Source organism: Notamacropus eugenii, chromosome 6 (genome assembly GCF_028372415.1).
Source record: "Notamacropus eugenii isolate mMacEug1 chromosome 6, mMacEug1.pri_v2, whole genome shotgun sequence".
NCBI classification, from domain to species: Eukaryota; Metazoa; Chordata; class Mammalia; order Diprotodontia; family Macropodidae; genus Notamacropus; species Notamacropus eugenii.
In genome coordinates, this window is record NC_092877.1 from 66892266 (window position 1) to 66907673 (window position 15408).

Consider the following 15408-nt stretch of genomic DNA (forward strand, 5'->3'; position numbering starts at 1 on the left):
CATTGCACCATGCTTCCTCTTTAGTTTATGACCTTAGATGGATAACTTTGCCTTGTCTGAATTTCAGCATTTTCTTTTAAACAATGAGGAGAAGAGGATTTCCATTACCTACCTCATGAGATTACTGTGAGGAAAACAACATGTGAATCTCAGCCATCATTATCCCACTGCTGTCACATAATTCACATGTTATACTGTGAGATTTACAAAGCATTTTCCCCCTATAGACCCTGCAAGGTAAACAATGCGTGCACTATCATCTCCATTTCACAAATAGTTATGGGAGTAAGTAAAACTCAGTGGTGAAATAATTCATCCAGGGTCACATAGCTATTAAGTAGCAGTGTTACAATTTGAACTGAAGGTGGAAAGAACACTAAATTGGAGTTAAAAGACCAGGTTGAAATCTCACTTTCTTCCTGTATGACCTTGAGCAAATCACTTAGCTTGTTTGGACCTTAGTTCACACATCTCCAGGATGAGGGAATAGAGCTGTTTGGACTTTAAAGTCCAACCCAGATCTCCATCAAGGATTCTATGACTTCCAAGCAAGGATTCAGTTCACTCTACAACATACAAAGAAAACCCCAGATGGTTGGGGTTCAATGTTGAGCTGTCTTCTGCCTGGAGCATTTTTTTAGGATGTAATAAACTTTATTAAGAGCAAAATATGGCTCTTGGCTTGAGGTAAATGCTTTTGATTTAAATCTAAAGGAATCTTCCCCAGGATTGGTTGGCTGTGCAAGACAGCCTAACCATTGACCCAGACCCTTGAAAGTGAAAGGAGAAGAAAAACCAAGATGAGTTATAACAACATGGGACCATGGAGGGATGAAAGCAAGATGTCAGGTGTCCATGTAAACCTTAGGTGACTTCTGGCCTGGCTGGCATCCATCCCTCAGTTGGGATAACTGATGCAGGTGTTCAGAGGGGGGAGGGAAATCCCACTTTATGACTCAGCAGAGAGAAGAGGAAGAGATAAAGGAGGGAGGGACGTTCTAGGGAAAGCCCAGACAGAGAGACAACACCCTGATGCTAACCATGCTGAATGCTTCCTCTGGCAGGGGTGCGAATGTAGGTGCTGGATAGGTGACGGTTCCTGGGTCCCCAAATCCCAGAATAAAAGGGACAGCAGACTTTCACTGAGGTATATTAGGAGAGTGAATGGAGAAAGACCTGGGGTGGCTATACTCTTTTTTTCATCCCTTCCTTCTCTCTCTGACTTGGGCCCTAGTTAACAAGCTTCCTTCCTCCCTCCCCCAAACCTGGGAACACCTGACCCACAAAGGATTGATGGAGAAAGAAGGAAGGGTCTGATCAAGTAAAGTGAGCTGGAGGAGAAATCAGAGAGGGCCTGGTGCAGAAATCAGGATTCTAACTCTTTTTTCCACTGCCATAGCTTGTCATCCATGGCTTCCAAAGCGGAGTCATTCTTCATAAAGCAGAACAGGATGTAGTGGTTAAAATGCTTCTTCTGCTCTGAGCTGTAGAACACTAAGACTGGAATGGCGACCAAGCCCTTGCTCTTGATCAACCATTTCATGAAACGAGAGTCACAGGCCTCCCTCTCTCAGCCAGGGAGGTGGGGCATCTTTTACTTGAAGGTAGAGATGTCTGCAATGAGGAAGTGGGTGCCCTGAGGGATGATGGTCCTCATGCCAATAATCTGCAAGCTGTTCATCATGTGGTTCCACTTTTTCTAAATAGTCTTATGCAGCTGGACAAAGTAGCTCTCAGGCTGACCAAAGAACTGCAGATCCTGCTCAAAACTGGAAGATACAGTTTCCTGGTCCTGTGTGGGGCAGTGACACAGGGAATTCTGGTGGACGGTCTGAAGATGCTTCAGAAGATGATCCAGGCTGAGGACACAGCCCACCTTCCAACCAGTGACATTAAAAGTTTTTCCTGTACTGCCAATAATCAGGGTGCATTCCCACATTCCTGGAAGACTGGCTATTTCTCTTCATCATACACCAGCCACTGGTAAACCTCATCACTGAAACACAAGACATCATGTTTTTTGCACAGATTTGCTAGCTCATGTGATTATTCTGTGCCAAGGCTCAAAATAGCAATAGTGGTGCCAAATTCAATGGTTTTTGCTTCATCTCCTCTACTTGCTAGAGCTCTTACTGCTCAACCTGTTGTTGACACTAAGTTAATAGTAAGAGAATTGAAGAAAATTCATAGACTCAGAGAATATTAGAGTCAGATGATATGGAAAGACAAAGTCCAGCTCCCTCTTCTTACAGATTGAGGAAGGCTGGGCCCAGAGATCTGACCAGACTTGTCCATAATCACATGAGTGAGTAGATATGGGGTCTCCTCCCAGACTTCTCTTCTTCCTAGTAGCTTTTTTCCCATGACTTTCAGTTTATTGGTGGAATTGAGATGGCAGATACAGCTTAAGGCCAGTGAACAATGGTCTTTTGTCCCTGACCTTTCCAACGGCTCCTGCCCTGTCCCTGTCTTTCTGTTCTGAGTACTGACTCATCACCTCTTCTCCACAACAACAGAGACTTAACAGACCATCCAGTTTCATTCTGGCATGCAAGAAGCATTTAAAAACTGCTCATCCTCTGATACTTCAATAACATGTGTGTATACATGCATATATATACATATGTGTATGTTTATGTATACACAGATCTATCGGATAACATCTTGTTATCCCCTCCCCACCTCGTAGAATGGGTTAACTACATGATGTTGGCAAGACTTTCCAATGATTGTTTGTCCAAAAAGCAGAGTAAAATTTTGGTTCACTTAGCCTTTTCTCTGTGAATGACTCCTTGCTTACTTTGTTCTCCTAGAAATAATCGAAAGACTGCTGAAATATTACTCCTCAAATTAGAGCCATAGAATTTTATTGTTCAAAGAGATCTCAGAACATAGAAGCAGAGCTAGAGGATACTTTCGAGACATTTCTAGTTCAACTTCCTCTTTCGCAGATAGGAAAACTGAGGCCCTGAGAACTGGGATTGATTTTCACAAGATCAAGTGAGTGGCATAATTGAGTGATTTAATTTCAGTTTCTTGCAACAAGTCTAGTTTAATAGTTCCCTTCGAGCTCTATCTGTGAAATTTCTTTCACTAAGAGTCAACATTGCCTTATTTGATATATTTTTATGAAGAAGAAGCACAGGTGGTTTCTAACGACTTATGGAGTGCTCACGCTCCATATATACCCTTTGGTATATATAAAAATTACAGGCAGGATCTGGAGCTTTTAAATATTGATCAAGAGAGTCATTTGGGCAAGTAGTACACAATTCACAGACTGCTATCGCTTCTGCATCTAGGGAATCTATTAGCAAACTCTACATTTTATTATGGAACACTTGGCCTTCCAGAATTCTTTATGGCACTGCAAAAGAGCTAGTTAAGTGTGGGATGTTTTTCCCCTGTTTTTTAAGACCCTTGTGTTTTCCAGGAAACACACCTTAAATTGAACAAATGTATTATGTTGGTAGAAACTCTTTTTGCAGTGTGAACAGTCCTTTGGAGACTACATTTTGAGGAAGAAAAGTTGTGAAGTTACAAAATGAAAATTGAAAATATTGCATCTGTGTTGACATGATTTACAATAGACCTTGCCTCTTGAAAGGTTTTTCTCCTTCTGAATGAAGGCCAAGGATTCCTGAGAGATAAGACTGCCTCCTCTGGGTTCTCTCCTATGAATGTAAAACCTTTATGCTATAAATTGAGGCTGTGCACCTTGAGAGTGAAGTACAGAGCACTATTTTTTGTTTGTTTTGTTTTGTTTTTTGCTATTGTGAGCTTACAAAGACCATTTCCTCTTTCTTTATGTCAGATATATACACCAACATTACTGTATAGGTCTTATTTTATTTGAGTCTTAAAGAAAAAAAATCCTAGATGCATCAGTTGTGACTCTTGAATATATAATAAATACTACCTTTTCCCATAAAGCCTTACTTGCCTTCCTAAGGCCATCTTGAAGGAATCTTCCCTTTTATGTTAATTAATTCAGGACATTTCTCTTTCTTCCTGTACTTTCAAAGTCTATTTTGTTCTAAAATCTCCCTTGACGCTTCACCAAGGAAGAAGTGGAAGTGATATGATCCTGGTTTCTTGAAAGCTTTTGTTGACAGGTTGCCTGGTATAGTGGATAGAGTGCTTGGCCTAGAATCAGAAACACGGATTCAGATCCTGCCTCTGGCACTTACTATGTATCTCTGGAGATGGAAAGCCTGGATTTGAGCTAATCTAGGGGATGTTTTAGGGGGACAACTAGATGGCTTAGTGGATAGAGTTCTGGGCCTAGAATCAGGAAGAACTGAGTTTAAATCTGGCCTCTTACACTTACTAGCTATGTGGTCCTGGGCAAGTCACTTAACCCTGTTTGTCTTAATCCACTAGAAGAGGAAATGACAAACCACTCCAGTATCTTTGCCAAGGAGAACCCCATGTACTTTATGGGTCATGAAAAATGGACACAACTGAACAACAAAGAGATGATTTATAAATTAATGAGAATTAAGGCCAGAAGACTAATAAAACCTCTCCATCCTAATTATTTCCTAAGAAACTTTTGCTTATTAACTTCCCTGAGTCCCATTTTTCCTCATTTCTAAAATGAGATTAATAATGTCTATAATGCCAACTTCATGGGGGCGAGGCTCAAACTGAATCACATATACAGATCACATTTCAAAGAGAGAAAAGACTACATAAATATCTGTTATTATGGTTCTCAGAATCTTGCTAACAGAGCACAGGCCTTCTGAATATCTTAAAGCCAGGAAGATCTCAAGGTCAAGTACGCTGATGTGTTTGTTCTCTGAGTGTCAGCTGACTTGTGTGCCTCATGGCCCACTAAAAGACTCTTTTGGGACAAGACAACTCATGACAGGACAACTCACTCAGACCTGAAGGGTCTCCATCAGCACAGGTGAAGGGAAGGGCCACACATATTAGGAGCTTATGATAGACTGAGAGGGGGAAAGAGAGAGATGGGTGTATCACCTTATGAGAAATTTCTTGTTCCTTTCCTTTCACTGCGTAGAAGTGGCTAGAAGGGGAATCAAGTGCTGTCCCTTCCACAGGAGGGTTATTTAGGAGTATCCCTATGATGTTGGAATCATATATTCAGAGCTGAAGAGGACCCTCCCCCCATATTTTACATATTGGGAAACTGAGGTCTAGAAATCATAAGTGGCTTGCTAGGGTTACTTGGCCACTAAGTGTTTTGAGTCCTGTCTTTAATTCAGTTCATCCAATGCCAAATCTAGTCCTTTTTCTGCTACTCAACACTTCTGTCAGGAGGCAATCTGGTACAATGGAAAGAGAACTATTTCTGGAATGAGAGGAAATAGGTTTAAATCCTCTTTCTGATTTTTATAACCTATGTGACCTCCTTGGGACTCAATCTCCTCATCTGGAAAATTAAAGATTAACACAGTTCATGGCACATACTAGGTGCTTAATAAATGCTTATTGACTGACTGACTAGATGACCTTTGAGGTCCTTTATAGCTTTGGATCTGTGATCCCATGGTGCACTTCGATTGATGATTAAGAGATTGATCAAAGAGCTTAGAACCTGTCAGTTTGGGGGGCAGTGACAGTATATTCTGGTTGTATATTCACATGAAATGGAGCGTCAGAGTGAGTCAATCCATCAATGAACATTTATGAAGCAGTTACCATGTGTTAGTCACTGTACTAACATATTATTATCAGCATTGTATGTTTGAATGAAATTGGGAAATAGCAGGAGAGTCAACAAGCATGAAGGGTTTTCAGTGAACCAATGTTTGGGATTGGCTTGGGAAGGTGAGGCAGTGAGCTTGTGATTAGGCAGGTGACAAGAGGCAGCCTGGCTTCGAGGGACTCATCAGAGAGGTCCTGTTACCCTACTGGAGTCCTAGGAATTGTGACTGGCTAGTATTTCCCACACAGAGTATACCAGTGCAATGCTCGTAATAAAGAAAGGCTATCTGAGAAGATGAGACTCTGTTCTGTCCAGCATATTCCAATCCTGGGCTCCTGAGCTTTGGGGGCTTCTGGAAATCATGGGGGTGAGGAGTAGGACAGTGGGTAGAGCACTAGATTAGGAATCAGGAAGAGCCAAGTTTAAATCTGGCACCTGACACATAATTGTGTGAGCCTGGGCAGGTCACTATAATCTGTTTGCTTTAGTTCCCTTCTCTGTAAGATAATAACATCTGCCTCCCAGGGTTGTTCTGAAGATAATATGTGAATATATTTATAAAGCACCGTGCAAATCTTAATGTATTATAGAAATGCGATTATTATCATCATCGTTTATTATTGTTAGCATGCCCTGCAGGAAAGCAGAAGTTTGTGTGGTGGTGGTAGGGAAAGAGGTCTACAGTAATTGGGTGGAGCTCCTCAGTTCACTGCAACACGAACAACAATACAGATCTTCATGTCTTAGAAGTATGTCCATGTCTTCTCCATAACTCTGTGATTCAGTGTAGTCTAAAGGATGGAAAATCTCTCTAGAAAGTAGGAAGACCTGAGCTCAAAACCCTCCTCAAATATTTACTATGTGATCATGGTCATCACTTAATACCTCAATGTCTTAAAGAGAGTAGTGGCTGTATCACCTTCCTAGCAGGGTTGTTGGAAGGAAACTGTGTCACAAGTGCCATAGATTCATTTCATCACTTAGAGTGAAGACCTGTCCAGGATGACCTGTATGTTAGGTATCTCTGCCTCTCCCTTGCACATAGTAGATTCTCAATCATTGAATGAAAGAAGTCAAAATCAGGTACCACATACCAATTGTGCAGTTTCTTGTTTTCTTTCCATATGACAGAAACTGTTTTGGAACCAGTATTTCAAATGTATGTGTGTGTGTGTGTATGTGTGTGTGTGTGTTTGTGTTTAAGTCCAGGCATTTTAGGAGGGACGTAAGTAAGCAAATTAGTTGGAGTGTGTTCAAAGACAGGTAACCAGGATGGTGAGGAGTAAGGTGAAGAAAGCATGATATGAGGAATGAGTAAAGGTACTGGGGATATTTATACTGGAAAAGAGAAAACTTAGTTGAACCATATAGTTCAACTGTCTTGGCTATCCCATGGAAGAGGACTTAAACTTATTCTGACTTTAGCAAGAATTATTAGGTTCAATGGGTAGAAACATTAGGAGGAGGGAAATTTTAGTTTGTTTTAAGGAAGAACTTTTTTTTAATTACACTATCCAAAAGTGGAAAGGACTACCTCAGTTCCCCTTTGCTGTCAATGTTCAAAAAAGAAGATGGCTGAATGCTTTTCAGGGATATTATAAAGGGGATTCCTGTTTCAGTAATTAAAATTGTAAATAAAAATTGGATTATCCGATCTCAGGTTTCTTCTGATCCTGGGATTCTATGTTCTTCCACCAAATTGACTTTTTCATATGTTGACCTTGACATAAATGGCCATTCTTTGGAGACACCTACTTCATCAGTGTCAAGCATGATTGCATTTTATTCCAGAACTTTTTGTATTTAGTGTAAAAAATAAGTGAACCCTATTTATATTCTTTGGTCTCTTATGACAGTTTTTTTTTTTTTTGATAGGGAAACTGGATTTGACTTGAATCTAAGAAATTACATAAAGGTTAATGAAGGCTAAGGTCAGGATTCTGATGTGACCATTCAATCCTAATTAGTTCCCATGATGATTTTAGTTGCTTCAAATAACCAAGCAGCCTAAAATATGCCTTCGGCAGCTATTTTCTTTTTAGCTGAACTCTCAGGCCAAATATAACATACTATTCCTGCTGTGGAAATAAACTTTAGCACATGTAGACTTTTAAGGTCCTTCTGCCTAACCAAATGCTAGCTATCCTTTTAAGGCCCACTGATCCAAGGAGCTATTAGCTAATCACAAGAGCCTTCTTTAAGCATTCCTGTGTCTGAATTCTTCAATTATTTTTCTTTTAAAAAATTTTGTTACTTTTATATCATTTTTAATTTTTTTCTTGTGTTTATGTCTTGAAAATCCTGGTGAGACTATAATCTCCTTGAAAGGAGGAACTATGACCATTGGTCTTGTTTATGAACAGTATCTGGTACAATGCCAATGGGGGTGGTGGGGGTAGAGAGAGAAAGAGACAGAGAGACAGACGCAGAGAGAGAGACAGAGACAGATAGAGACTCCAGGAATAGTTCATTTACCTGGGCACAAGTTTGCTTCTGAGGAGAGGGGTTGTTGCTGAATTGTCTACTTTGAAAGTTCATTTGTCTAGTATAGGACTTCCGGCAAATTCTAAAAGAAGCAGTTACTGAATTAAATCTGACTCACAGCTCTGAGATTGTATTTGCTCATTTGCATGAGAAACTGTAGTTATTGAGAATGAAGGGAGAACTCAATTTGCTTTGGTAATTTGCCTAGGAAGAACTGCAGAACCAGGAAACTTTTAGATTGAAGACTGGGGAAATATGGACACTGGAACTCTTCTATGATTATGGAATAAGTGTAATTTATCTCATAGATAGAAGATGAGAATTTGGCAACTAACCATTAGCTAAGGTGGGATTGTTCACCTAGAGACTACAGCTGAGAAAAGTTAAAAGACAATGAAGAGGAGAGAGGTGAAAGAATATAATTCAGAACTGTATCAAAAACAGACAGTACCTCTGCACTGTGTTTGGTTGCTTGTCAGACTGATTGTGCAGTGAGATGCTGGAGTGTTTTCTAGTGCTATCTGTTGCTAAGAAGAGACATTAAAGAGATTATATATTGCTTTCCATTAAGGCTTTTTGATGAGAAGAATAAGATTAGGAGAAAAAAGGAGAACACAGAAGATACTTCTCTGCATTACCATCTTTTGTTGAAATGTAAAGAAGATGACAACTCCTGTAAAGCAGCAGAGTTGGAGAGATTTTACCCATTATTAGGATAAAATTCCCTTTTTTTCCTGGAGAACTGTAATAGTATTGCCTAAGACTGAAGCTGAATGTGATGTGAGGTTGGTAAGCCCCGGTGAGCAGAGAACTTCTTGGAAGTAGAATACCAGAGAAGAAGCCCAGTGGATCAGATAATCCAAAGGAGATGTGCCAGTGAGATGCTAGTCAAGAACAATGTGATCAAGTTAGCTTAACAGTGGAAACATCTGTTCAACACACAAGATTTTATGGTAAATTCTGAGACAGGATGAGAACACTGATGCATATGGTTTTGAATTTCCATGACCAAATGTGCTTTTCTACCCTTTAGGTATTTTACGTTTAGACTTCAGGTATTTTAGGTATTTAGACTTTAGTGTTAGTCTATTCTTACAATAGATATTCTGTATATTGGTGGAATTGTGGTTTATGGTTTTTATAGCATGGCATTATATATATATGTATATATATATATACATATACACACACATATATGTTTATTTTTCATTTCCAGTAAATAGTTTGGTTAAGATTAATTATTAGTGGCTTATTTGTTCATGATAAATACATTGGTGGGGACACATGAGTTTTGGCATTAGTGGGAATGTCATCCACATGAGTTATCCCTAGGATCCTGAGAGTTAGAGTTAGAGTAGTAGCCATATGACCACCTCTCTGTGGGACTCCCTACACTTACTGAGTTAGTTCGAGTTGGCGTGACTGAGCCTAACAAAGAAAGCATTGGGAGAGATGGAGTTAGTGCCCAGGTTACACACACACACACACACACACACACACACACCACATTATATATAAACATACATACCTACATACAAACATAGAGACTGATTAACAAGCTGTGTAAGTTGCATGTCACAGAGTTAACAATAGGTAATATTTTTACCTGTGTGAATAATTAGGTCAAATTTTTTAGAATGTTTTGGGAGTCACTTTAGGACATTTTGGTGTGCTCTGGGACTTGATGGAATCAGTATGTGTTGGGATTGGAAGTTCAAATCCGTGTGGACGGTCTCGGGCGGGTAAAAGTGGGACTTCTAAATCTTAGAGTCTTACGAGGCCCTCCATGAACAGCGGGGATTCGAGAAGGTCAGACTGAGCTAGCTCGGCTAGCTCGGGTATTTCCGCCTCTCCCTGGGAGATACGTGATGGGTGGAGTCTCCCTGCCCTCGAGGTCGTCCCGGATCTGGGCACACTATTGTTATCTAACAGCACGGTATTCAGATGCAAACTGTCTGGCTGAAGGTTAAGTAGGATTGAGGAAGCCTGAAAGCTCTCTTAGCACGTGAGGAGCCAAGAGGACAGTAGGCTCCGCTTCTCTTCTTTCCTCTCTCCCCTCCCCCTCTCTCCCCGCTTGTACTTCTACTTCCAATCCCTTAAGATCCTAGCCTCCTTAGGAAATCTCCCCCTCTTCCTCCTAAGGAAGACCCCCCTGCACTTGTAACTAGACCCTGAAATAAAGCTCAACCCTTGTTCGACTCTGGAACGTCCTTTCTCTCATACGAGAATCTGGTTTTGGCCAACCGAAGACCTCGGAGGTGAGGTAAGAAGACTCGGGTAGCCCACACAGGCCTCTAAGCCTGGCAAGTATGATATCCACAAACAGCACCAACAATCACTATCTATAGGGAATTCCTCTTCAACATAGAATCTGTGCTGGATCACTTCCATAACAAAGGTAAATGATGTTGGTCAGTGTGTATCTCCCTGTTTTATTCCTTGCTTAATATTGATGGTCAGATGTTCATCAGACAAGCTTATCTAGGTCATTGTAGTTTTGCTTAGAAGTAAAACCACTAGCAGCTGGGGTGATAAGGAATTTAATTCTACTGAGGTGGTGGACAGTAGTTATCCAGATAACTAAAAGTGAGGAGATTTGAGAGGGGGAGAAGGATACCAAGGAGAATCAGTAAAGGCTTCCCGCAGGAGTTAGGATCAGCATTGAGCCTCAAAAGAAGCTCATGATTCTAAAGAGAGGTAAGGAGGGGATAGCTTGCATGGGAGTAGCCTGTCAAAGGCACCAAACGAATGCAAAATTGAAGGAATAGTATGAAGTCAGTTTGGCTTCAACGTAGAGTATATTAAAAGGAATGATGTGAAAAAAAAGCCTTGAAAGGAGGCTGAAATCAAACTATTGTTGGGTTGCGGATTCAGCAAGTCCATCAATCACCTCATTTCACTTAAAGTAACTACCTTAACCAAATGAGAACATCTTTATTGAAACAATTAATCAAAGGCGTTACACTAGGTGTGTTAAGTCCTTGAATGTCATTGGATAAAATGGATTGAGGTGCCACAGGAAGTATGATACTACTGGTTGAGGAGATTCAGCAATGGCTTCTGAGCCTCCCATAAAACAGCAAGCTGGTTTGGAATGTAACTATTTGAGTATCCATCAGTGTAGTGGAGAACTGTCCCAGCTAAGCCCCTGACAGGGAATTGCTGAGGGAATAGGGGAGGTGACATGTGCCTTGGTCTCACCTCTCTATCTCTCCCCCACAACTTCTTCTTCCTATGATCAGAAGAGAATCTTGTGAACTTCCAAAGGTCCCTGAATTTGGACTTTCAGTGGTATCTTAGCAATATTCTTGAAAGAGCTGACAGCAGTGTTTTTATCTGAAGCCTAAGTTCATGGTGTTCAGCTTCCATGGACACCAACTCATATTGAGTTTGTATTCCATGAAATCCTAATATCTTTTCCACACAAAATGTTGTATAGTCAAGTCTCTCTCATTCTGTAAGTGTGGAATTGATTTTTTTTTGTAACACCAATATATGGCTTCATAGTTACAACTAGTGAATGTCATCTTATTAGATCCAGCCCATCAATCTAGTATGTCAGGAACTTTTGGGATCCTGACTTGGTCATCCAACTATTCCTCTCACCTGAAAATTATAGAAGCATGCTTTCTGTATTTTGATAAAGATGTTGATGGTACAGGGCCAAGAAGTGATGCCTAGTTTTCTCTCTTTCTAGGCTTATTGTCATAGAATTAAAAAGGATTCAGTCTAAAAGGGACCTTACAGATCATCAACCCCATCCCCTTCTTGTTTAATGCATAAAGAAATTGAAAATTAAAGGAGTAGCATTAAAGGAGTAACATAACTTGTACATGTTCACATAGTTACTATACGATTCACATCTTCATTTGTATTGAAATTGATTGTAATAGTTTCATTCATTCATTGAACAATCATTTATCAAAATAACAATTAACAAGCATTAAATGCGTATTTTATGCCAACTCTTGGGTATGCAAATTTAAAAACTGACAATTCTTACCCTCAAGGAACTTACAATTTATTATTTATTAAATGCCTACTTTGTGTACATGATTATAACTACTTAAATGGGACATAACCCTATTGTCATAAAACTCATAATCCTGCAGAGGGAAAAGACATATACACACACATATCTGTGTATGTACATACACACATATATATATACATACATACATATACATATGATTATGCAACAATGAAAAAAAATTCCTAAAAAGGTGAATAAATCAGAGAAGGCATGCAAAGAGTGCTATTTAAGGTCTGAATTCTCTGAAAGAGAATTTCTTATCGACAGGATCATGCATCATAAAGGAGATGGTATTTGAGCTGTGTCTTGAATGAAGGGAAGCATTTTTTCCAGGCATAGCTTGACAGTAGAGAAATGGATGTAGGCCTAATGAGTAGTGAATACAAAGCACAAAGCATTGAATGTGCAGAAGGGACAATGAGGGCAGTAGACTAAATCATTTTCCTTCTCACTCAGTGAGCTTTAATGTTATGGTCTTAGAAACTGCCTGAAAAAAATAGAATTATTTATGTTATTTTTAAAGGAAACCATGAGCTTTTTCTTTCTACTGAGTCTTACAAGCTATAAATCTGGCCAACTCAGACTGGGGCTTAGCAGTGTATGCATCCTTCCCAAGCAACTACTGTTTAACTCACAGGGAAACAAGAGGCAGGAGGAAAGATAATGTTGCGTTCATGCTGTTAGGAACAATCACTCTGACTTAGAGACATATGTAGCCACAGAAGGCTGAACAGACCACCGTAGCTTTAAGGCACTGGAAGATAAAAAAGGACAGGCAGAGTGATCTGGGGCCCAGGGGGATCAGGCCCTGAAGTCTGCAAACAAACCCAGGCTGCTTTCATTTCAGTCCTGATTTTCTTTGTATAATTTGGATTTGCTTAATGAGACTCTGGTGGATTGGGGCTCAGGAGAGGAAAATGGGGAACCAGAGGGATCCAACAATTCGAAGCCCATAGTTGTGAATGATGTTTTAGAGTCTACAATGGGCCTAAAACTACCTTTGCTGTCCTTCTCATCTACTGAATGAGAACCTGAAACAGCTTTTTAAAGCAAGGTGCTCATCTGAACACTGTCTGACTTCCACTGTATGTCCAGCAGATTCGGTGGGAGCATTGAGCACTTAAGCATTCTGCCTGGGTTGCCAATCTCATTTTCAATCTGTCAGCTTGTTTATCAAACTGAGGCTGCTAGCTTCATTAGATATTGCTGACTTCAACGTTTTGGAAACACATGATCTCATTGGCATGGAGTTTCCACTCACCAAAGCAGAATATAACCCCAGTCATCCCTCCAAACCATAGCAGATTTCATTCGAAACAAAACAAAACAAAAAAAAATGCTTGGTAATATAATAAGCATCTGGTGATAACCCTCCCCAAATGTACCTGGGCTGAGTCTTCAATGACTGAAGCACTGAAAGCATATTGCATATTGATGGTTTTAGTATTAGTGTCTCTAAGTTCAAAGAGGTTTGTTATGTTAGGTGTTGTCACCAGAGCCCAAGTCATCACCTGGTCTACATTGAAAGTCATTCCAGCTTGACCTGAACTTGCAGTCCACTTTCAGATCTTTTGAGATGGACCCCAAAGTCAGCCCAGAACATGATGTGACATCAGAGGAGGATTTGAACAGCAGCTATTCTGGCCAAATATGCATTTGAACCTAGGAAAGAAATCGCCTTTTTCATGTGGTTACTTGCTTGCTTTCCAAGCTAATTGTGAAGTGCTAAGTATCCCCACTGATCAATCACCAACCATTTATCAAGCATCAGTCATGTGTCAAGTCTCATGTTAGGTGCTAGAGATACAAAAATTTAAAAAATTATAGTCCTTGATATCAAGGAGCATATTTTCTATTGGAGGAAAATAATATGAATGCATATACAGTAACACAACATATATACAAAGTCAATTCAGTGTCATTTGTTGAGGAAGACCGTAGAGGCTAGGAGATGTCTTCGATATTAGTTTATAAAATTACCTTTTATGTATTTATGGTGTTCTATTTTCTATAGCAGAGGTTCTTGACCTTTCTTGTGTCATGGATCCCTTTGGCAGTCTGATAAAGTTTACAGAATCCTTCTCGGAATAATCTTTTTAAATGCATAAAATAAAATATGTAGGATCACTAAGGAAACCAAATAAATTGAAACAGTTATCAAAAGACTGTTTTGAAAAAAGTTCACCGATTCCAGAATAAAAACTTGTGTTAAAGGTAGCACGGTATAGTAAATTGAAAGCTTGACTTCAGCTCATTGAGTCCTGGGTTCCAGTCCTATTCTGAGATGTGGTGGCTGTGGGATAGCGGGCAAATCACTTAACTTCTCAGTACCCTCACCTGTTTTGCAAACCTGAAAGTTTTGGAACAGGTCGTGATCTTTGCCAGCTGAGAAGGTTTTCTCATCAGCATCCCTATAGCAATAAAATTACAGGTCCAGTCCAATTTTTTTAAAAATTCCTATAGTTATTTGCACCATGTTTCTTGTTCCCTCTGCTAGACTTTAAACTCTTTGAAGAAGAGACTCCATCTTATTCATCTCTGTATCATCTCCAGTATAGGGCCCCACTCTATTGACACAGATTGCAAATCCCTCATTTAGTACATACCTTGGAGAGCTGATGGGACCAAAACATTCATCACTGTGTAGTCCATCTGGTGAAGTCTTTCTAAACTGAACCAGACAGGTTTGCACTGAATTAGCCTCATGATTCCTTTCTAAGCCCATAGACAAAGAATTTCCGACTTGGGAGGATATGCCAGAGTTTTCCACCCACTGGTATAGCCTTTGAGTAGCTCCAGGTCACAATGAAGCTTTGGAGGAGGCATTTAAGTGAGATGCTTGCACATAGTAGGTTCTTGTTGAGTTGAATTGACTGGCATCTGCTCTTGCATGCAGGGCTTACGTAACTGCATCTTTTCATAAATATGTAAATCTCTGCATCTGCCTGAATATAAATATTGACTTCCAAGCTGAAATTCTTAGTAAATACTAAAGAACTGTATTTTTTGCATGGGACCAATAATTAATTGTGAGATAAACATATTGCAAGCAGGTATAATGTTATAATTAGGCTTTGGAAATGTGAACCCCCTATGCAGACTGAAATTACATTCCATTTTGCCCACTCTCCTGACTCATCAGCAGTTGTCATGGGGAGAGGAAGCTCAGAGGATCATTACTGTTTGTTTGCTGACTGTTTCTCTGTGCAAGGAG

The 15408-nt window shown here is 39.9% G+C and overlaps 1 pseudogene; it reads right to left on the reverse strand.

Moving 5' to 3' along the window:
• Positions 1 to 1366: 1366 nt before the first annotated feature.
• On the reverse strand, positions 1367 to 14900 carry LOC140512060 (kynurenine--oxoglutarate transaminase 1 pseudogene; annotated as a pseudogene).
• Positions 14901 to 15408: the final 508 nt, after the last annotated feature.